The following is a 23,070-nucleotide window of genomic DNA, read 5'->3' on the forward strand; positions in this document are numbered from 1 at the left end:
GCACCCGCTCGTTGCGGTATGCGCGTGAGCTACTAGTGTCTACAACAAAACGGACCTTACTGTTAAAAAAAAAACAAAAAAAAAAGCACGCCTCGCATATAGCAGTCCGCCTCAGAACAGCTTCGATAGCTTCCTTTTTAATGAGACCTGGAAGGGACAGTAAGAACTCGAGCAGTACTCAAGAACAGTTCGCCCTTATGTTCTACACGTGGTCTAATTTATAGGTGAGCAACACTTCCTTAAAATTCTCCCAATAAACCCATGTCGACCATTCGCCTTTAGAGGCTGGGCAAGGTAACGTGGCTGGTAACTGTACAGTTGGCAGGGCACACATGGTCAGAGTGGTTGTAGTGGGGGTATGGGCAGGCGCTATAGCGGAAGTGCTGAGCGCTGGAGGGGAAATGCCATTCTAAACTGAAGCCTATGCTCCCGTTTTTGTAAATATGAAGTGGAGCCCTTCCGCGCCCACACTTCATGACCACTCAGAAAGACCTGCCACCGTTGCTTTCGTTAGTATCTTTAAAAAATTCTACTAAAAATGCAGCGATTTACTTTTCGCCTGGCTTGTTAACCAATTGCAACTTTCAGAGAAGCAGAATGACTTACGAATTTAGAGTAAAATTTACACGTTTCTCTTGTTGGCATGCTATGCTTTGCTTTTTTCCAAAACTCAGTGGAGTTTACACAGCCTCACTTCAGTAACATGTTGTGCAGATGCAATTGTAACAGTAGTCTGAAACAGCGAAGTCTATTAACGGGGGATTTGCGGAAAAGGAAAGCCAGTAGCATGTAAAGAAACACCTACTCGGTACAGAACAAAACGTGTAATGTCCTCACTCACGTTTTTGCAAAACCCAGAGCGTTTCTGCTTTCACCAATTATCGATGAACCTTAAAAATTACATTTTTCATCAAAAAAATCTGAAGTAAAAAACAAATAAAGTCTAATATCATAAACTTATGGAAAAATACTCTCCTCTTCGAGTGCTATCATTTGCCAATATGTCATTTCGATATCTCAAACCCTTTATGAAATATGAGTAACGTTGTGGATATTTCACTGCTGGCGCGCACGATGGCAGATGAGTGTAGTACATCGGATCAGTTTTCTCAAGACGGCTGACAGATAGAGAACTCCACCCAGGTCTAAGGAAAAAAAATGTTCAAATGTGTGTGAAATCTCATTGGACTTAACTGCTAGGGTCATCCGTCCCTAAGCTTACACACTACTTATCCTAAACTATTGCCCGAGGGAGGACTCGAATCTCCGCCGGGGCCAGTCGCACAGTCCATGACTGCTCGGCTAAGGTCGCACGCCGTCTAAGGAAAAAATCAGTATCTTAACTAGATTTCATATGCAGCAACATATTATATAAAATGCAGCAAACGCAAGTTCATAGCGACTCCTGTTCTCCATTGCAAACTTATTCGAACTTCGCGCAATGTCTTACTCCCATGCAAATATCACGGTAACTGTGACCATTAACGAAATCATGGACACATCATCAAAAAGCTGACATATAGAGCTAAAATTAACGTAAAAATCAATTTTCGTACCAAATAGTTTCTGTGAAACCGTTTACGTAACACTGGAGGGTGTGCGCCTCGATTCTGTAATCGGCGACCGGCAGAAGGGAGGAAAACACAGTCGGCTTCCATTCCGAACTCGGCCAGCGCTGTGAACGAAAACTGGACACTGCGATTCTGCCACCATATTCTGCCCGCACTCCACGTGCTCGACCCATATCAGACCTAATTGTATAGGGTGTTTCAAAAATGACCGGTATATTTGAAACGGCAATAAAAACTAAACGAGCAGCGATAGAAATACACTGTTTGTTGCAATATGCTTGGGACAACAGTACATTTTCAGGCAGACAAACTTTCGAAATTACAGTAGTTACAATTTTCTACAACAGATGGCGCTGCGGTCTGGGAAACTCTATAGTACGATATTTTCCACATATCCACCATGTGTAGCAATAATATGGCGTAGTCTCTGAATGAAATTACCCGAAACCTTTGACAACGTGCCTGGCGGAATGGCTTCACATGCAGAAGAGATGTGCTGCTTCAGCTGTTCAATTGTCTCTGGATTCTGGCGGTACACTTGGTCTTTCAAATGTCCCCACAGAAAGAAGTCACGGGGGTTCAAGTCTGGCGAATAGGGAGGCCAATCCACGCCGCCTCCTGTATGTTTCGGATAGCCCAAAGCAATCACACGATCATCGAAATATTCATTCAGGAAATTAAAGACGTCGGCCGTGCGATGTGGCCGGGCACCATCTTGCATAAACCACGAGGTGTTCGCAGTGTCGTCTGAGGCAGTTTGTACCGCCACAAATTCACGAAGAATGTCCAGATAGCGTGATGCAGTAATCGTTTCGGATCTGAAAAATGGGCCAGTTCTGTTTATTGACGAAGCCGTCCAGGTAAAAATAAGCTTCGTCAGTGAACCAAATGCTGCCCACATGCATATCGCCGTCATCAATCCTGTGCACTATATCGTTAGCGAATGTCTCTCGTGCAGCAATGGTAGCGGCGCTGAGGGGTTGCCGCGTTTGAATTTTGTATGGATAGAGGTGTAAACTCTGGCGCATGAGACGATACGTGGACGTTGGCGTCATTTGGACCGCAGCTGCAACACGGCGAACGGAAACCCAAGGCCGCTGTTGGATCACCTGCTGCACTAGCTGCGCGTTGCCCTCTGTGGTTGCCGTATGCGGTCGCCCTACCTTTCAGCACGTTCATCCGTCACGTTCCCAGTCCGTTGAAATTTTTCAAACAGATCCTTTATTGTATCGCTTTTCGGTCCTTTGGTTACATTAAACCTCCGTTGAAAACTTCGTCTTGTTGCAACAACACTGTGTTCTAGGCGGTGGAATTCCAACACCAGAAAAATCCTCTGTTCTAAGGAATAAACCATGTTGTCTACAGCACACTTGCACGTTGTGAACAGCACACGCTTACAGCAGAAAGACGACATACAGAATGGCGCACTCACAGACTGCATTGTCTTCTATATCTTTCACATCACTTGCAGCGCCATCTGTTGTTGAAAATTGTAACTACTGTAATTTCGAAAGTTTGTCCGCCTGAAAATGTACTGTTGTCTCAAGCATATTGCAACAAACGGTGTATTTCTATCGCTGCTCGTTTAGTTTTTATTGCCGTTTCAAATATACCTGTCATTTTTGAAACACCCTGTAGCATTACACCCAGGTGTTTAATCGATGCGACTGTTTCAAGCGGCGCATAAGTAATACTGTATTCGAACATTACAGGATTGTTTTCCTACTCATATTCATTAACTTATTTTCCCATATTTAGGACGTGAGTATATAGATAGTCTATACAAGGGCGATGTTTTGACGACAATATTATAGAAATGTAAGAGAATGTAGATGAAGATGAAATAGGAGATATGATACTACGTGAAGAGCACTGAAAGACCTAAGCCAAAACAAGGCCCCAGGAGTAGACAACATTCCATTAGAACTACTGACAGCCTTGGGAGAGCCAGGCCTAACAAAACTCTACCATCTGGTGAGCAAGATGTGTGAGACAGGCGAAATACCCTCAGACTTCAAGAAGAATATAATAATTCCAATCCCAAATAAAGAAGGTATTTACAGATGTGAAATTTACCGAACTATCAGTTTTATAAGCCACTGCTGCAAAATATTAACATCAATTCTTTACAGACGAATGGTAAAACTGGTCGAAGCCGACCTCGGGGAAGATCAGTTTGGATTCCGTAGAAATGTTGTAAACGTGAGGCAATGCTGACCCGACGACTGATCTTAGAAGCTAGATTAAGGAAAGGGAAACCTAAGTTTCTGGCATTTGTAGACTTAGAGAAATCTTTTGACAATGTTGACTGGAATACTCTCTTTCAAATTCTGAAGGTGGCAGGGGTGAAATACAGGGAGCGAAAGGCTATTTACAATTTGTACAGAAACCAGATGGCAGTTATAAGAGTCGAGGGGTATGAAAGGGAAGCAGTTGTTGGGGAAGGGAGGCTTCTAGCCTCTCCCCGATGTTATTCAATCTGTATATTGAGCAAGCAGTAAAGGAAACAAAAGAAAAATTTGGAGTAGGTATTAAAATCCATGGAGAAGGAATAAAAACTTCGAGGTTCGCCGATGACATTGTAATTCTATCAGAGACAGCAAAGGACTTGGAAGAGCAGCTGAACGGAATGGACAGTGTCTTGAAAGGAGGGTATAAGATGAAAATCAACAAAAGCAAAACGAGAATAATGGAATGTAGTCGAATTAAGTCGGATGATGCTGTAGGAATTAGATTAGGAAATGAGACGCTTAAAGTAGTAAATGAATTTTACTATTTGGGGAGCAAAATAACTGTTGATGGTCGAAATAGAGAGGATATAAAATGTAGACTGGCAATGGCAAGGAAAGCGTTTCTGAAGAAGAGAAATTTGATAACATCGAGGATAGATTTAAGTGTCAGGAAGTCGTTTCTGAAAGTATTTGTGTGGAGTGTAGCCATTTATGGAAGTGAAACGTGGACGAAAAATAGTTTAGACAAGAAGAGAATAGAAGCTTTCGAAATTTGGTGTTACAGAAGAATGGTGAAGATTAGATGGGTAGATCACATAACGAATGAGGAGGTACTGAACAGAATTGGAGAGAAGAGAAATTTGTTGCACAACTTGACTAGAAGATGGGATCGGTTTGTAGGGCATATTCTGAGGCATCAAGGGATCACCAATTTAGTATTGGAGAGTAGCATGGAGGGTAACAATCGTGGAGGGAGACAAAGAGATGAATACATTGAGCAGATTCAGAAGGATGTAGGTTGCAGTAGGTACTGGGAAATGAGGAATCTTGCACAGGATAGAGTAGCATGGAGAGCTGCATCAAACCGTTCTCTGGACTGAAGACCACACCAACAACAACATTATTCATCACATCAAATGGAAATCCTACGTCACCCTGTATCCTTCTACAGCTACTCAGCGACGATACTTTCCCCTATACGACAGCGCAATCTGTGAACGGGTGCTGATACTTTATCGAGCTCGCGAATCAATCTCTCACTACGATCACAATATTTAGCAAGGTTTCAATGAACAACTTAATTCCAGAATGAGATTTTCACTCTGCAGCGGAGTGTGCGCTGATATAAAACTTCCTGGCAGATTAAAACTGTGTGCCCGACCGAGATTTATTCGAGTCTCGGTCGGGCTTAACAACTTAATTGCTGAATAATGCTCATATTAACGACATTTATTCATATCGACAACGATAATCCTATCTGTAGTTTAGTTAATTCGCAGAAATTAACAGAAAACTTACAGAGCAGTCGAACAGATACGTGGCCGTCCCCTAGAAATCTAAGAAGATAAAAATTGTAGACCATCGATCATGCACTTAATTAAGCCTTTTTGCACAAAAATAAAGTGAAAATTGCATGTGAATAATATTCTAACCTAGGAACGGTCATGACTGACAAGACATCGTCCTTCCAACCTTTATAAGATGAATTGCGTAGTTCTGCTATACTCCTTGAGGTTTTCAGTGTTTCCTTGATTTTGTTGAGTGCTTTGCTACTTAACTTTCTCACAAGAACATCTCCAACTGTAATTCGGTCTCTACTGTACGATTTGTGGTAGAGTTCGATGAGAACTGTGGCTTTGGTAATCATGAAACAATTGACGAAACAGAGCTGCCAGAGTTGATTCAAAGGATTTGCGGCACTTGCGTCGTCACTTTCCAGACACTCCTAGTAGGACTGTAGTGAACTGCCCTGTGTTCTATTAAGTAGTGCGACCAGTCTCAAAAATGGTTCAAATGGCTCTGAGCACTATGGGACTCAACATCTTAGGTCATAAGTCCCCTAGAACTTAGAACTACTTAAACCGAACTAACCTAAGGACATCACACACACCCATGCCCGAGGAAGGATTCGAACCTGCGACCGTAGCAGTCCCGCGGTTCCGGACTGCAGCGCCAGAACCGCACGGCCACCGCGGCCGGCGCGACCAGTCTCACATCCGCTTAGTACTCGCGTAGCTTCTGTGGGAATGAGGGGTAGATAACTCAGTGATTCCGACGTTGAACTTCTCTGAGAGGTAAGCCTCCACTTTTAGGCGCCTTTGCACGACGCACCAGACCCAGTTTGCCACCACCTCTGGGCCCAAATGGGTTTCTCAGTGCTTATTCTGTTAGCTGCGCCTCGCAGAACGAAATTGCTCTCAACTTCATTAGGGGAGTCGGCACCGCAGCGCGCTGTGCGTAGACCGCGGTGCCCTTAAGGGCAATTTTAGACTCGGGGGAACGAGCGGGTAACTTTAGATTTACCGCGTTGCTGCCGCTCAAAGCTCCATAGATTACAGAAGAAGACCATTTCTGTCGACCTGAAGTTGCGTGGCAAACTTGTTACGACTTCCACTGAAATATTTACACATTTCTTTCCGTTAGAAGCAATTATTTAATGTGGCAGTACTCATTAGCACTTTATTTATGCTCAAAGGTCTCTTCCAGATTTCTTCATATGTTAGTAGTAGAGCCAGAGACATACTAGGCGAATCTGATGTTATCGACGGCGACGTAATGCGTTGTTGGTAGATTTCTCCATCTCTCCTCCACCCATCCCTCTGGCCAATTGCCCAACGTATAAAATGGCGGGCAATTCAAATATTAGAACGAAATTCCAACAATCGGATATGATGGAGATGGTCACTTATCCTACGCAAAAACTCCAAGTGACGCACGGCAGAGTATTCCGTATGATGCCAGAATCCTAAAGGCGATCGAAAATGGTGGACTAGTGTACATCTACATCTACTTGGATACTCTGCAAATCACATTTAAGTGGAGTGTTCATCGAACCACCTTCACAATTCTCTATTATTCCAATCTCGTATAGCACGTGGAAAGAATGAACACCTATATCTTCCCGTGCGAGCTCTGATTTCCCTTATTTTATCGTGGTGATCGTTCCTCCCTATGTAGGTCGGTGTCAACAAAATATTTTCGCATTCAGAGGAGAAAGTTGGTGATTGGAATTTCGTGAGAAGATTCCGTCGCAACGAAAAACGCCTTTCTTTTAATGATGTCCAGCCCAAATCCTGTATCATTTCTGTGACACTCTCTCCCATATTTCGCAATAATACAAAACGTGCCGCCTTTCTTTGAACTTTTTCGATGTACTCCGTCAGTCCTACATGGTAAGGATCCCACACCGCGCAGCAGTATTCTAAAAAAGGACGGTCAAGCTTAGTGTTGGCAGTCTCCTTAGTGTAGTTTTCCTAAAAATAAAAATCTGAGATGGTGGACACTGCACACCAAAACGATTATGTTCAATAATGTTCATCGATGCATTACCTGTTCTCACATATAGCCATATGACAGTATGTCTAGTATTGTCGAACATGGTCGTTTTGGAGATCCATGCGTAGGGCGAAATAATGTTGCATGGGTACACAGACAACAAATCTTTGAACATGGTACAAGTTCTGTCATCGTTATTGTGACACTGTACTCCTTCTCTATGTATGAATTCGGACCTTGACATCAGTTTTATGGATAACAATGTACCACCATTTCTAACAGCAACGTTCGAGGAGCTCTTGAAACGAGAGGATATTCAACAAATGGGGTGGCCTTCCCTATTTAAATCCCATCGAACACAATGCGTTGGAGAGTCGTATTACAGCACTGCCACTTGCAGCAACTGATGGAGAAATGGAACACGCTACCACATGAACTCCTTACCAATCATGTGGTCAGAGTGGGATGGCAGCACGTTGAGGAGCATACATTGCTGTCCGAGGTAATCATACATCCTGTTAAGAAGGATATCCCACGTTTCTAATGTCAAGGGGGCCATCATGGATCGCTCTGAGCTCAGTGTAATTATTGTTTACAAATAAAACTGTCATTTCAGCTCATCTAATTGCGTATTTCTTTCAGTTACTTTTTGTATTATATTACAGAATTTCGTCCTGTGTATGGTCCAAGTTTCATCCAGCTGTTACTCGACACTGACGCAACGTGTGAAAATCACTTTCATCCTTAATTTTTGTGCGCCTCTGCGTATTATTATACAGTAGGGTGGAGAAAAATATAACAGTTCAATCCGGAATTGCCGTAATATAAGTCCAGAAATGGAAACAGTAATACCAGCGTACACTTTTTATTATGAGTGGCTTATAACTGATTTAAAATATCTAGAGGACATGTGATGACGGTAGGGGTTTATAACCCGTAAGAAGGGAAATACAGGAGGTGGAAAATTCTGTGAAAAGCTACACACAGTCATCAAAGAGAGTAATAAAACAGATATACCATACGTCTATGGGGACAGGAATGCCGGAGTTGGCAATACTCGTATCAAGGACGATGTAGGAAAGTTCAGAGCAGACAGAATTAACAGTAAAGTAGGGAAAAGACCATAATTTTCCACATGTAATGCTTTAGATCTAACTAATACGATTTAAAGGTAAAGAGATATTCATAAATACACTTGGAGCGATAGAGATTGAACCTTAGGTAAGAGAAGAGAAGCATTTCTGGTAAATTCTTTCTATACACAGCAAGCGCCATACACTGCGACCATTACCTGCTGACGGACGAAATACTTCCAGAACTTGATAGTTATAACTAAGAATTAAATTATTACTAGAAAAGAAAACGAAGGAAATTAAAGAACTACACTGTTGAAAGAAAAACCCATAGCAGACCTCTATCAGCATAAAAAAGATATTTAGTGGACAATGAAAGAAGAAGGATATTAAAGAAGAATAGAATGGGATAAACAACTGTATGCAAAGAGCAATGGATAAACTTTTAGCCCAACAAATCACCTTGAAACGAAAGAAGTGGCTGAGAATATGCAAAGACGAAATACGAGGGTTGTTTTTTAAGTAAGGGCCGTTTTTATTTTTAAAAAAAGATACAAATACTTTTGTAAAAAAACTTTTATTTTCTGATTATACACACTTTTACCTATTTTTTTACATAGTTGCCTTGTTTATTTAAGCACTTGTCATACCGTACAACTAAGTTTTTAATTCCATCTTCAAAGAATTCGGCCGCCTGCTCCGACAGCCAAGAGTTCACGGCCGCTTTCACTTTATCGTCGTCATTGAAGCGCTGCCCGTCAAGATGGTATTTCAGGTACCGGAAAAGGTGAAAACCGCTAGGAGCAAGGTCGGGGCTGTATGGTGCATGGTCCAAAACTTCCCAGCCAAAAGAATCAATCAAATCCCGAGTCTTTTGAGAGGTGTGAGGCCTAGCGTTATCGTGCAGGAGCAAAACTCCTTTTGTCAGCATGCCGCGCCTTTTGTTTTGAATTGCTCTGCAGAGCTTCTTTAGCGTTGCACAGTAGGCATCTGAGTTGATTATCGTTCCTCGTGGCATAAAGTCCACAAGCAAAACACTGCGCCGGTCCCAGAACACAGTTGCCATAATCTTGCGCTTTGACAGCGTCTGTTTGGCTTTGACCTTGACGGGTGAGGTTGTGTGTCGCCATTCCATCGATTGTCGCTTGCTTTCGGGAGTGATATGGGATACCCATGTTTCATCTCCAGTGACAATTTGACTCTCCTTCCTCGTAACGAATCAAAAAGTCCAATGAGGTGGCAAATCTCTTCCCTTTGTGGTCCTCTGTGAGGAGTCTGGGTACCCACCGAGAACACAGTTTCTTAAAGTTTAGGTTTTCAGACACAATTTTGTACAAAACCGATCTTGAAACATGTGGAAATTCCAAAGAAAGAGTGGAAATTGTGAATCTTCTCTCCTCACGAATCTTTGTTTCGACTGCAGCCACCAAATCATCAGTGATCACAGAGGGCCGGCCTGAGCGTTCTTCGTCATGGACGTTTTGACGGCCATTTTTAAACTCTCTAACCCATTGACGCACTTTACCTTCACTCATTGCATTCACGCCAAAAACTTCTGTTAACTGACGATGAATTTCTGCAGCTGATAGACTTCTCACGGTCAAAAAACGTATCACTTTGTTTCGACTGCAGCCACCAAATCATCAGTGATCACAGAGGGCCGGCCTGAGCGTTCTTCGTCATGGACGTTTTGACGGCCATTTTTAAACTCTCTAACCCATTGACGCACTTTACCTTCACTCATTGCATTCACGCCAAAAACTTCTGTTAACTGACGATGAATTTCTGCAGCTGATAGACTTCTCACGGTCAAAAAACGTATCGCTTTGTTTCGACTGCAGCCACCAAATCATCAGTGATCACAGAGGGCCGGCCTGAGCGTTCTTCGTCATGGACGTTTTGACGGCCATTTTTAAACTCTCTAACCCATTGACGCACTTTACCTTCACTCATTGCATTCACGCCAAAAACTTCTGTTAACTGACGATGAATTTCTGCAGCTGATAGACTTCTCACGGTCAAAAAACGTATCACTTTGTTTCGACTGCAGCCACCAAATCATCAGTGATCACAGAGGGCCGGCCTGAGCGTTCTTCGTCATGGACGTTTTGACGGCCATTTTTAAACTCTCTAACCCATTGACGCACTTTACCTTCACTCATTGCATTCACGCCAAAAACTTCTGTTAACTGACGATGAATTTCTGCAGCTGATAGACTTCTCGCGGTCAAAAAACGTATCACTGACCGTATCTCACACGCGGCGGGCGATTCAATACTCGTAAACATTATAAAGTAGCACAGCGATGCGTACACGTCAGCTACAGAGCTGCAGTTGTTTCATTTTCTTACAATAATCATTTCCAGACAATAATGAGTTTGATTAGACCAGAGGGCCCAGTGCATGACAGTGCTTTGTTGACAACTTGGGTACATGGCTTCGTGGGTTCTGCGCCACACTTGAATCCTACCATCAACTGTTTCCTACTTAAATAGGGACTCACTTGACGACGACGCGGCCTTCCAGTTGCTAGCGCCCGAACGATATTGTGACAAGTCCAGGAGAAGTGCTGTAAGCGATATCGTGCATTCTGAGGTGGTCTCGTGCTGCATGCTCACGTGAAACGTTCTTCCCTGAAACTTTTTTCCTAAGGGATCCCACGACCAAAAGATCTGAAGAGGAAGGCGTAATGCCAAACCCAGTCAAATGCAAAGGAAACGACCATGAATATGGGTTCGTACAGTTCACTTAAGATGTAGTGATGTGTCAGCTACCTACGATAACCCACCAACAGCAAAAGCTGTAGTGTCTGCGTCTAAATCAGAACACTGCTAGGAACTATGTGTTTAAGCTATTCACATTAGTCGCAGCTGCAATTTAACATAGACAATTAGAGTTTTCAGCAGTTATGTCAATTTTCAGATTTACAAAAGCTGGAACAAAAATGTATAAATAGAGAAAAAGAAGCTATACTTCTAAATCATAATGAATTGCATACAGTCGTTTGGAGACTGTCATAATTCTAATTGTGAATCAGCCACGCATTGCGCGAAACATTATAAACAGTACACAAACAGTTTTAAAGCTTGGAAGAATGTTTCAGGGTACGTTATGCTGAGAAGTAATTGCTAAGAAAGAAATTCAACGCGTTGCTCGGTTTTTGAGTTAAGCAACTCTGAAGTTAGCCAGACAGACCGTTGTGCACGCAAATTCAAGTTGCCCACAAGATACAATTAGTGTCAATTGTTCTCATAGTGTGGATGATTGCATTCTGTTTGTCAGCCCAACCTATTCTGCAACGCCTTAACAGGTTTTTTAGCTCGTTTCTGACCAACCCAGTGTATAATATTAAACAAAAAACTGTGTATACGACAATTTATTGTTCAATTTTCTTCCTCGAAATTTATTTTATCAGAAAACGGGAAATCTTTATTTATGGACCTCGGCTTATGGTTAGAAAACTACTCTGGAATCTGAATTGTCTGAGACATTGTTTTCCTACCTATTCGCAGACTGAGACTATGTGAAATACTGCGATTGAAGCTACTATCCTCGCAGATATGGCAACTGGGGAGGTCTCTCTCATACTCCGTAGAAAAATGATCACAAACGAATTACTCATTTATTTTAAGCTACTTCAATTTCGGATCAAGGTTTCGTTTGCAGTACCAATAAAAAAAGGTCAGAGAGAAGGGGAGGAGAGGGGAAGATAAGATGGACAGGGGAGGAAATAGACAGGGAGGAGGTTATGGATAGAGAGAGGGGGAAGACGAGGAGGAAGATAAAGAGAGAGTTAGGACTGAGATAAAGAGAGAGAGAGAGAGAGAGGGGGGAGGGAGGGAGGGAGAGGGAGATTAGGACGTACATACATACCCAATTACATTTAGCATTTGCGAAGCACTGTCGGGTCCAGGGTCCGCTAGTATGAAATACTAAAGCTGTAAACTGAAAAGAGCTAAAGATATCTCAGGACATTTTCGTAGCTACAAAAATATTTTCGTATGCGGTCTAGACGACGCTAGATCACGGTGAGTGAAGTATTCAGCTGAGGTGTCAGCGGTGAACACCATTGACTTGTTTTCCGGCACAGGGTGGAAGCACGGGGAATTTGTATGTGGTGGCTGATCGCCATAGGGGTGCAGAACAGACATGCAGGTTATTCGTACACACCTTCAGAGTTTTCGAAGTATATGTGCTGATTGAATCCATTTCCCAAGTTTGCAACATTTCCTGGTTTTTGTGTATCTGTATTTACGACTACATCTATACTCTGCAAGCCACCTTATGGTGTGTAGCGAGGAGTACATCGTGTAGTAGTATCACTTCACCTCCTCTTCTTCTCCTGTTCAGTCACGTATGATCTGCTGGAAGAACGACTACTGGTGAGCCGGCATGTGGGTTCCAATCGCTCTGATTTTATCTTTCTGCTCTTCTCGTGAGTTGTACATAGGAGGAAACAAAATACAGGGTGGTCCATTGATAGTGACCGGTCCAAATATCCCACGAAATAAGCATCAAACGAAAAAAATTTAAAGAAAGAAACTTGTCTAGCTTGAAGGGGGAAACCAGATAGCGCTATGGTTGTCCCGCTAGATGGCGCTGCCATAGGTGAAAGGGACATCAACTGCGTTTTTTAAAATAGGTACACCCATTTTTATTACATATTCCTGTAGTACGTAAAGAAATATGAATGTTTTAGTTGGACCACTTTTATCGCTGTGTGATAGATGGCGCTGTAATTGTCACAAACGTAAAAGTACGTGGTATCACGTAACATTACGCCAGTGCGGACGGTATTTGTTTCGTGATACATTACCCGTGTTAAAATGGACCGTTTGCCAATTGCGGAAAAGGTCGATATCGTGTTGATGCATGGCTATTGTGATCAAAATGCCCAACGGGCGTGTGCTATATATGCTGCTCGGTATCCTGGACGACATCAGCTAAGTGTCCGGACCGTTCGCCGTGTAGTTAAGTTATTTAAGGAAACAGGAAGTGTTCAGCCACATGTGAAACGTCAACCACGACCTGCAACAAATGATGATGCCCAAGTAGGTGTTACAGCTGCTGTCGCGACTAATCCGCACATCAGTAGCAGACAAATTGCGCGAGAATCAGGAATCTCAAAAACTTCGGTGTTGAGATTGCTACATCAACATCGACTGCACCCGTACCATATTTCTATGCATCAGGAATTGCATGGCGACGACTATGAACGTCGTGTACAGTTCTACCACTGGGCACAAGAGAAATTACGGGACGATGACATATTTTTTGCACGCGTTCTGTTTAGCGACGAAGCGTCATTCACCAACAGCGGTAACGTAAACCGGCATAATATGCACTATTGGCCAACGGAAAATCCACGATGGCTGCGACAAGTGGAACATCAGTGACCTTGGCGGGTTAATGTATGGTGCAGCATTATGGGAGGAAAGATAATTGTCCCCCATTTTATGGATGGCAGTCTAAATGGTGCAATGTATGCTGATTTCCTACGTAATGTTCTACTGATGTTACTACAAGATGTTTCACTGAATGAGAGAACGGCGATGTACTTCCAACTTGATGGATGTCCGGCACATAGCTTGTGTCCGGTTGAAGCGGTATTGAATAGCATATTTCATGACAGGTGGATTGGTCGTCGAAGAACCATACCATGTCCCCCACGTTCGCCAAATCTGACGTCCCCGGATTTCTTTCTGTGGGGAAAGATGATGGATATTTGCTGTCGTGATCCACCGACAACGCCTGACAACATGCGTCAGCGCACTGTCAATGCATGTGCAAACATTACGAAAGGTGAGCTACTTGCTGTTGAGAGGAATGTCGTTACACGTATTGCCAAATGCAATGAGGTTGACGGACATCATTTTGAGAATTTATTGCATTAATCTGGTATTTACAGGTAATCACGCTGTAACAAGATGCGTTATCAGAAATGACAAGTTCATTAAAGTACATGTATCACATTGGAACAACCGAAATAAAATGTTCAAACGTACCTACGTTCTGTAATTTAATTTAAAAAACCTACCTGTTACCAACTGTTCGTCTAAAATTGTGAGCCATATGTTTGTGACTATTACAGCGCCGTCTATCACAAAGTGAAAAAAGTGGTCTAACTAAAACATTCATATTTCTTTATGTATTACACGAATATGTAATAAAAAATGGGGACTCCTATTTAAAAAACCCAGTTGATACCCGTTTGACCTATGGCAGCGCCATCTAGCGGGCCAACCATTTCGTTCTTTGTAGTTTTTTCGTTTGACGCTTATTGCGTGAGATATTTGGCCCGGTCACGATCAATTGACGACCCTGTATAGATTTTCTGCTCTAGCAATGTATGATATCAGAATTTTGATAGTAAACCTCACTAAGATGAACAATGTCTCTCTTGTAACGTCTGCCACAAGAGTTGGCTGAACATCTCCGTGACACTTTCGCTCTTATTAAATTTATTTGTTATGAAATGCGCTGCTGTTCTTTGGATTTTCTATATTTACTTAATCAATCCTATGTAGTACGGATTCCAGACTGACGAGCAATATTCAGTTATTCGTGAAACTAAGGATTGTAAGCTACTGTCTCTGTGAGTGGACTGCACCTCCTAATACTTCTTCTACAGGCTGTCTGCCATCGTGGCCGAGCGGTTCTACGCGCTTCAGGCTGGAACCGCGCGACCGCTGCGGTCGCAGGTTCGAATCCTGCCTCGGTCATGGATGTGTGTGATGTTCTTAGGTTAGTTAGGTTTAAGTAGTTCTAAGTTCTAGGGGACTGATGACCTTGAGTCCCATAGTGCTCAAAGCAATTTGAACCATTTTGTCTGTCATCTTCCTTACTCTAATTAATTTTATTTGACGTTACACTTGACATCGCTTTGTGTACATGTTTCTAGATGTTTTATGGATGTCATTGTTGGCAGCTATCAGTCTTCTGTCGTGTAATCATACTACAATAGGAAGTTCGGGCCTGCCACTGTGGCCGAACTGTTCTTGGCGCCTCAGTCCGGAACTGCTCGACTGCTACGGTCGCAGGTTCGAATCCTGCATCGGGATGGATGTGTGTGATGTCCTTAGGTTAGTTAGGTTTAAGTAGTTCTATTTTCTAGTGGTCTGAAGACCTCAGATGTTAAGTCCCATAGTGCTCAGAGCCATTTCATCCATTTTTAGGCAGTTTCTGCTTGATGATATGCAATACGTTATTTATTTTGCACATAATAACGCAGTGTGTGTGCGATGCGTTGATTCTCTGCAGGTCTTTCTGCATTTTGCTGCAAGTTTCTAGTCTTATGACTTTTTTGTATGTGATAGCATTATTCCCGAAAACCTCGCGAAATTTCCGACGTAATCTATTAGGTACATTACAAACGGTTCTATAACACTCCTTTGTGCCAGATCCGAAGTCAATCTCACGTACGTGAGAGTTTTCTGCTGTGAGAGCTAGGAAGTTTTCAGTCTAATCACACTGCTGCTCCGATATTCCGTACGCACGCATTTGGTTCATTAGGCAGCAATGCTAAACTGTTTCTAACGCCTTCTGGCAGCCAAGGAACGTGGGACCAAGGTACGTACCACAACCTATTATATGACAGTTAGACAAACAGAGCGTGCTGTGGTAACTATATATTGTATGTTATTCGGGCGTATTTAGCAGATGACTTTTTGGTGGCCTCTGTTGAACTGTCACGTTACTCAATGCTGCATTCTGACTATTTTCGTGTTTGCAGTTGTACGCCGACGCTACTTTGTTGTGTCACAGTAGTGTGCGCTCTTTAAATTGCAACCCAAAGCTACTGTTGGGTCTGCCTTACGTAAAATCTCACATTCTTCGCATATTGTTTTTTACCCATCGCAGAAATTGAATTTTGTTCTAATCGTGCTGGCGATGCGTCTTTAGTTGTACCTTCTAGGTAAGCGTACTTAAATCAACACACAAGATCTACTCCAAAATCATTTCTGGGTAATTTAACGAATAATCAGACATTTTCAAAAATGCCAATCAAGATTCAGGACAGGGAGGAGCTATACTGTTAGCCTACTTTGAAGCAAATTGTTGAAAAATATATGGAGGTAATAAGGAAACATACATGACCGTAACTGCTATCATTAGAGCTTTTGATCATATTAAAAGACGTGGGCTCTTTCACATACTTAACACGAGTTTCCATAAACATGTAACTGAAGTCACAAAAAGTACTCATGAAGAGTCATATATAACTATTACAACCAAAGATAATCAAAGCAGATAGAGCGTCCACCTACTGAAGTGTATCACCCAAGCTTTTTTAATTATACGTACATCAGAGAAATCATTTTTGCACGTATGAGTGAAGTACCATTTTAATCTTTTAATCTCAAAAATCTAGACAATGTAAGGACGATGTCATTCGTTTATGATCCGGTAGTAATTGCAAAGACTGACAAAAATCTACAACGAGCAGCTTATCAACTACAAACAATGTGTACTTCGAAGAACCTGCTGATATCTGACTAGTAACGATGATTTCATTTCATGGGAAAAATCAGCTTATATCCAGAATCAGCAGAGGAAGTAAGGAATTTGAATAAGCAGGATGCAGTGTACTGCATGAAGACATAATTGATTTTCTACGTAAGGTACAGGAATTTGGCTATTGGTACATTTAGACCAAATTCAAAAAGGATTGTAAGAAAAGAGACACTTCTGAAGTTTTTCGAAACAGTGTCACTTCCATTTATAGTTTATGAATGCAAAACCTAGATAAGAATTTAAAAAAAAAGACACTCAAAGAAACGGTTTGCGGAAATGAGAGTTCTGACATGTAGCAGGTTGCATAAAGGAAATTAGAAAGCGAAATATAGATGTATGAGCGGATTTATGTTTGTAAATTAGAAAAAAACCGGATTTATGTTTCTAAATTTAAAAAAAAAAGAAAGAAAATATACATGAGGAATACAGGAGGAACTAGAAAGAGAACATCTGTGGGTTGGACAATTGCAAACAATTAAAAAATACTATAAAAATAAACCAGATAGACGAAACAACTTAAGGAGACCTAAAACCCGATGGACTTGACCAATCCCTATACGCAGACCTGGCATTCAGATCCTAATATGACCAAGAGATGAAGATGACGATGGTGATATTCTGAAAAAAACTGTCGGATACGAACGGAAATTTTCCTTCTAAATTTCGGTAAACCAAGCATTTATTTAATTTTGACGTCAGTGTGCTATTTATATTTCGTTTTACACCGTGATCCACGTTTCGTCTAACCCAGTGAAATCAGTACCATGAAATTCGTTTCTTGGTATCACCTGATTCAGCATATTTATCTCTTTTTTTTACTTCAAGTAATTGATGCCCTGTAGTAGCCTTACGTCTGTTAATGAGCGAACGAATTCAATCTTGCTACGTCTCTGCAGATGGCAGTCTCGTCGATGATGATAGCCGTACACCGAAGTATATGTTTGATTTCAATGTTTTTATTGTTACATTTCTCTATGGTTAAACGTAGAAAATTTTAATGAGTGTTGCTCTCCTGTTCCACAATAAATGTTAGATATTTTATTAATTTCGCGCTAGTAGTTGTCCAAAAAGCTAAAATCTTCCACAACTCTCGTAAAGTGCAGTGAGCGCTATTTCAGTGGTAACCTCACCACCGAGATACAAGAACACAAAAACACATAAAAAAAAAGAATGCGTTCTGTGCCCTAATTTACCCGCCGCATCTTCTACGATTTTAAACTGCAGTCAATTCCACATCGCTCTCCGCTCAAAAAGGATATATCTCGAAGTTAACTGCTGCAGTCTGTGAAAGTGCTGCGCAGGACTTCAAATGAAAAGCTGCTTCTTTCTTTTGATCTGACTCATTCCTCAAAGTTCCCAGTCTGAATTTCCTGCAGTTACACTAATTGCTGTCATTGTCATTAGTATTCAATTTATTGTGGAATAAATTTCTATGGCTATTTGAAGTGAAACGATACGTTCCGAAACTGTCAGTGCATCGTCGAAATCCATGGAAACCAAGGAAATTGCCAACGACTTAATTATTGTTCTTCCTCGTTAATATGCAGAAATTTTCTTCTGTGGAGGCTGACGTGCAACTCAATTGATCATTCACGTATTGTGTTGCTAGCGAGTTTCCACCATGACTCCAATTGCTGTGCTAGAAAATGTCCGCACTGGAGAAGCAGCGAAAGAGATGCATCGAAGATCTCTTCCTGTTTAACTTTGTAAACTTTTTGCGAGTTTTGGTCTGTGTAATGGATACTCGGAAACTTTCCAGCCAAACTTTTCCAACAATTACTTATGCAGTTCGTGAAATGTGGATGGATGTTCCCAAACAGCAGACATTTTCCTGATAACAACATTTTCACACTTGTTTCAAATAGCCAACCAGATAATATGCCATATTTCAAAGACATGAGTGCATGTATTAATATCTCTTCTCACCAATTTATCTTTGATTTATTTTTTAGTATGATTCTCATTTATGACGACGCACTTGCGCACAATGCTCCGTTCGAATAATTTACGTCCAGAGATTTTAACCAAGCTGTGATTGGTGTCCCTGCAAGGCGCCTACGTACGTCTGCCATGCGAAATTGTGAATCTGAAAAAAATTGAAACTCGACATCTCGTGGTAAGTAAATTTCTGTAGCTGCGCTATTAAAAAATAAAAACATCTGACTTATAAGTGTTGTTATTCAAAAGAGTTAATTAAGGTTAATCAACCTTAAAACATGTAAGAGTTTTCAGCTCCACTTTCCAGAGGCAGGCAGCATCACTTCCCGATCGCAAGAAGTAACAACTAAATTTTTTACACTTTAATGTCAATGGACAGCTTTGGGGATAAGCGGCACTTATGTCTCCAAGCACCAGTCTTCAGATGTACTGTCTGGCAACATAGGGAGAATGTAATTATAGAAATGACTCATATGTTTTATTATGAGTCATTTCTATAATTACATTCTCCCTATGTTTCCAGACAGTACATCTGAAGACTGGTGCTTGGAGACATGTCATAAGTGCCGCTTATCCCCAAAGCTGTCCATTGACATTAAAGTGTAAAAAACTTAGTTGTTACTTCTTGCGATCGGCAAGTGATGCTGCCTGCCTCTGAAAAGTGGAGCTGAAAACTCTTACATGTTTTAAGGTTGATTAACCTTAATTAACTCTTTTGAATAACAACACTTATAAGTCAGATGTTTTTATTTTTTAATAGCGCAGCTACAGAAATACAAACAACAAGCAAATTTCTTTTTCGTGTAATCAGAATTCTATAATTGAGAATGAGAGGAATCTGTCGAAAGAGAGAGTGATATCGGACTTGATGATGATGAGGTCCCATACTCCGAGGAGCGTAGGGGACGATGCGGGAGACCCGCAACGTAGTACGAGGCCAGGTCCTAGCTGAGGTGGTTTGCCATTGCCTTCCTCCGACCGTAATGAGGATGACCGATGATGATGAAGACGACACAACAACACCCAGTCATCTCGAGGCAGGGAAAATCCCTGACCCCGCCGGGAATCGAACCCGGAACCCCATGCGCGGGAAGCGAGAATGCTACGGCAAGACCAAGAGCTGCGGAAAAATGTGGAACGCTTCACGATTTTGCGTGTCATCCTTGCGCAGGGGCCATGCTAACTTACCAGATTAAAAATGAGACGAAAATTGGACCAAATAGCGTTAGCGAAAAAGCACCCAAGCTGACAACTTTAATTTGAAGTGGTTTCAGCATCCATAAATTTGCTGAGTATATAGTGTTTAACATTTTAGATTGTTTCAATCTCGAGTAGTAGCTCTTTCGTAATGATCATTAAATTAAATCTAGTGTAGAGCATTGTTGCATATGGAAGCAAAGCTTCAAAAGTTGCTTTTAGTGAATGCAACTGTGTAATTTTTTGTTGTTTTTTCGAGCGCAAATATTTATATACGTCCAGTGTTAGCAGTTTCACTGTATACCAACAACAATTTTTTTGTACAAGAAGTTGACTTTGTCACTATGATAAATGAGCTACGCGTCAAAATTTCTGAACTTTCTATGAATGTAGGACTGATCAGCGTTATAACTCAGAACATCAATCAAATTAGTCCAGTCTCTGAGGAAGTTGGTCAAGCAATTTTGGAAGAAATAGGAAGTAAAGTAGACAGACTCTATACGGAGGTCAGCAATAAGTTTAAAAAATGGAGCACCGTTAAAGATCAGCAGTTACATAAAATCGCTGGTGAGTTCACCTACGTGGATAGAAATCTAAGGACAGAAATGGGATAAGCCAATAGAACAAATTTTTAAACACTGTTGTGAACGAGAGGCATGTAGATGAAATATTGCCGAGAGAGATCGAAGATTTCGAAACTATTTCTGACACTGAAGAAAAAGAAGAAGACTTCAGAAAAGAGTGGGCGGCGGCAGGGCAATCCACAAGCATGTAGAAGATGGATGTTACGTGCAGAAACGACAGTATTTCACCTGTCACTTCATTCTCACTCTGCGAAATTCCTTTGGTTCCTGTCTGACGAATGTCAACTTCGGCAACTGTTGTTAAGGATACAATGCAATGTTTATGTTGTTTATCGTTGCCATTGCTCTGTTCTGTATCAACACCACGAGCACTGTAGCACTGCTGTGCGCTACTTGTCGATTAAGCAGTTCAACGAGGCTCCATAGCCTCAGGCTGTGCTCACCATTGAATACCTTCAGTCCCGCACCCTGTTGCCATTAGCAGCCAATATTGTAGTTGAATGGTAGACAATACGTGGGGCGTCGAATGCCGTAAACAACATTGGCGTTTTACGACTTCGCACTCTTGGGTTTTCTTGTAATTAAGATGATCAAAAGTTGCATTGTATGTCAACGTTAGAAAGTACCTAAAATAAATAACAATATAAGAGCTTTATTAAATACTAATACAAACGTGTTTACTTGATTTAAATCATACTCTATTGCATGATATACATAAGTAGCAATATTAAGTATGAGCTTTTTAACATGAAATAGTTTAAAAAGTAGATAGTCTTATGCACAGTTAACAAACGGAAGTATCAGTGTTTCAAGTGAAATAGTTTATAAAGTTTATACATGTATTCTCAGGTAGCTTGATACACTCATATGCAAGCAAAGGAAATATCACAAACTTTCTACACACATTTTAAATATTTTCTTGGAGCATTGTGAATAATTGAGTTTATCACATACTTGTAGGCCACCATTTTTTTTCAGTGTGAAGGGAAAATAATGAGTTCTTTTTCTCTTCCCTAGCTTGAAACTTCTTTCTCTTTTGTTGGATCCCCATCTCTTTGCCATTCAAAGAAACTATCTGAAATGGTTTTCTAGTCGTTACCCGGCCAGTCTGGAATTTGTAACATTATATGCATATGTCCTCTGATTACGCTGAGTTTTATTGTCGTTCTGTGTAGTGTCTTAGTATCACTGTTGGGCGCTCTGGAACTCCCAAGTTAAATAGTTTATCTCACCGTGAAAAGCTGTGTCCATTTCGGTGTTATGATTTACCCCTTCCTGGACAGAGTCAAAACCACCTTGTTCATTCTCGGACGTGCTGAGAATATCATACATACTTATTTCAGGATCCCTGTCATCGTCTGAATCTGATATGTAATGTTCTTCCGGAACATAGAGATGTCTGAATTATAGTTCTAATCACTCCTGTCGAAGTGCACCATTCTTTTGATGACAGAATGGAGGCTTATACAACCCTATTACACTGTTACTGGCAAAACTTTCGTGGTATAAGGTGGTTGGCCACGAAACTCTTCTGTATCCCACCATTAGTAGCCATCTACAAATAATGACATATTTGAAAACTAGGGAGTATAGTACAAAAAACTTACTCATTTAAAGCAATATCCGTCTATTTGGTGGAGAAAAAATCTTAACTTTACAGTAATAGCCACTTATCAGACAATGTGGCTCACGTGTGTGCGAGAGTAAAATAATGCTGTCGCGAAAGTGAAACGATAATGTCCACGTAATACCAAGTTCAGCTCACAAATTAAGCATAGAAAAAAATTTCAGATTAGTTTGACTGTGCAGGTGTGCCAACTATACATTCAGAAGTGTTGTGCTCCCCTATGAGACGGACGTTAGCAACTGAACGTAAGTAAGGTTACAATGAATGTAAATTCGAGAGTTACCGCTTTGCACCACACAGTCGTAGCCGAGGAAGTTCGGAGTGCCCTTTCAAAATGAGTTGCCTCTCTAAGATGACAGCCCGGAGAGTACCTTATTCATGGCGACTCAGACGAGACTAAAATAGCTGCAGATTATGCAAGTCCACAGAGTAGAAACGAGGCATTTCTTAGAGGAAGGTATGCTCAAGCACTGACAATTTGCAACTCTTTTACCAGGGAAGAAAGAGAACGGCAAACGAACGATGGTATTCACTGGCGTATTTATGTAAGGCAGTGTCACCTTGTGGACTGCCGAAGCAGCATATCTGTGTAAAACGTTTGAGAATATCGAGTAAACTTCCCTTGGCAAATATTGGTCAAAAAGCATTCAAAAGAGTTTGAGGGAATGTATCATGAATCTTTCAGCACCACCACTAGAAATCTTCATCGATATTTCGAGAAATACTTGAACAAGGCCATCTTCTGGGCCCGGGAGATTCACAGACGGATATTCTGCGAATATTAAAAAAAAATTATCCATCGGAGCCGGAGAGAGAAACTGGTCATTTTCCCTGAAGATG

At 41.4% G+C, this 23,070-nt stretch overlaps 1 pseudogene; it reads right to left on the minus strand.

Annotated features, from left to right (window-relative positions):
- Positions 1-19,948: 19,948 nt before the first annotated feature.
- LOC126102816 (U6 spliceosomal RNA) lies at positions 19,949-20,038 on the minus strand (annotated as a pseudogene).
- Between the last annotated feature and the right edge of the window lie 3,032 nt (positions 20,039-23,070).

This window comes from Schistocerca cancellata, chromosome 9 (genome assembly GCF_023864275.1).
Source record: "Schistocerca cancellata isolate TAMUIC-IGC-003103 chromosome 9, iqSchCanc2.1, whole genome shotgun sequence".
In the NCBI taxonomy this organism is placed as follows: Eukaryota; Metazoa; Arthropoda; class Insecta; order Orthoptera; family Acrididae; genus Schistocerca; species Schistocerca cancellata.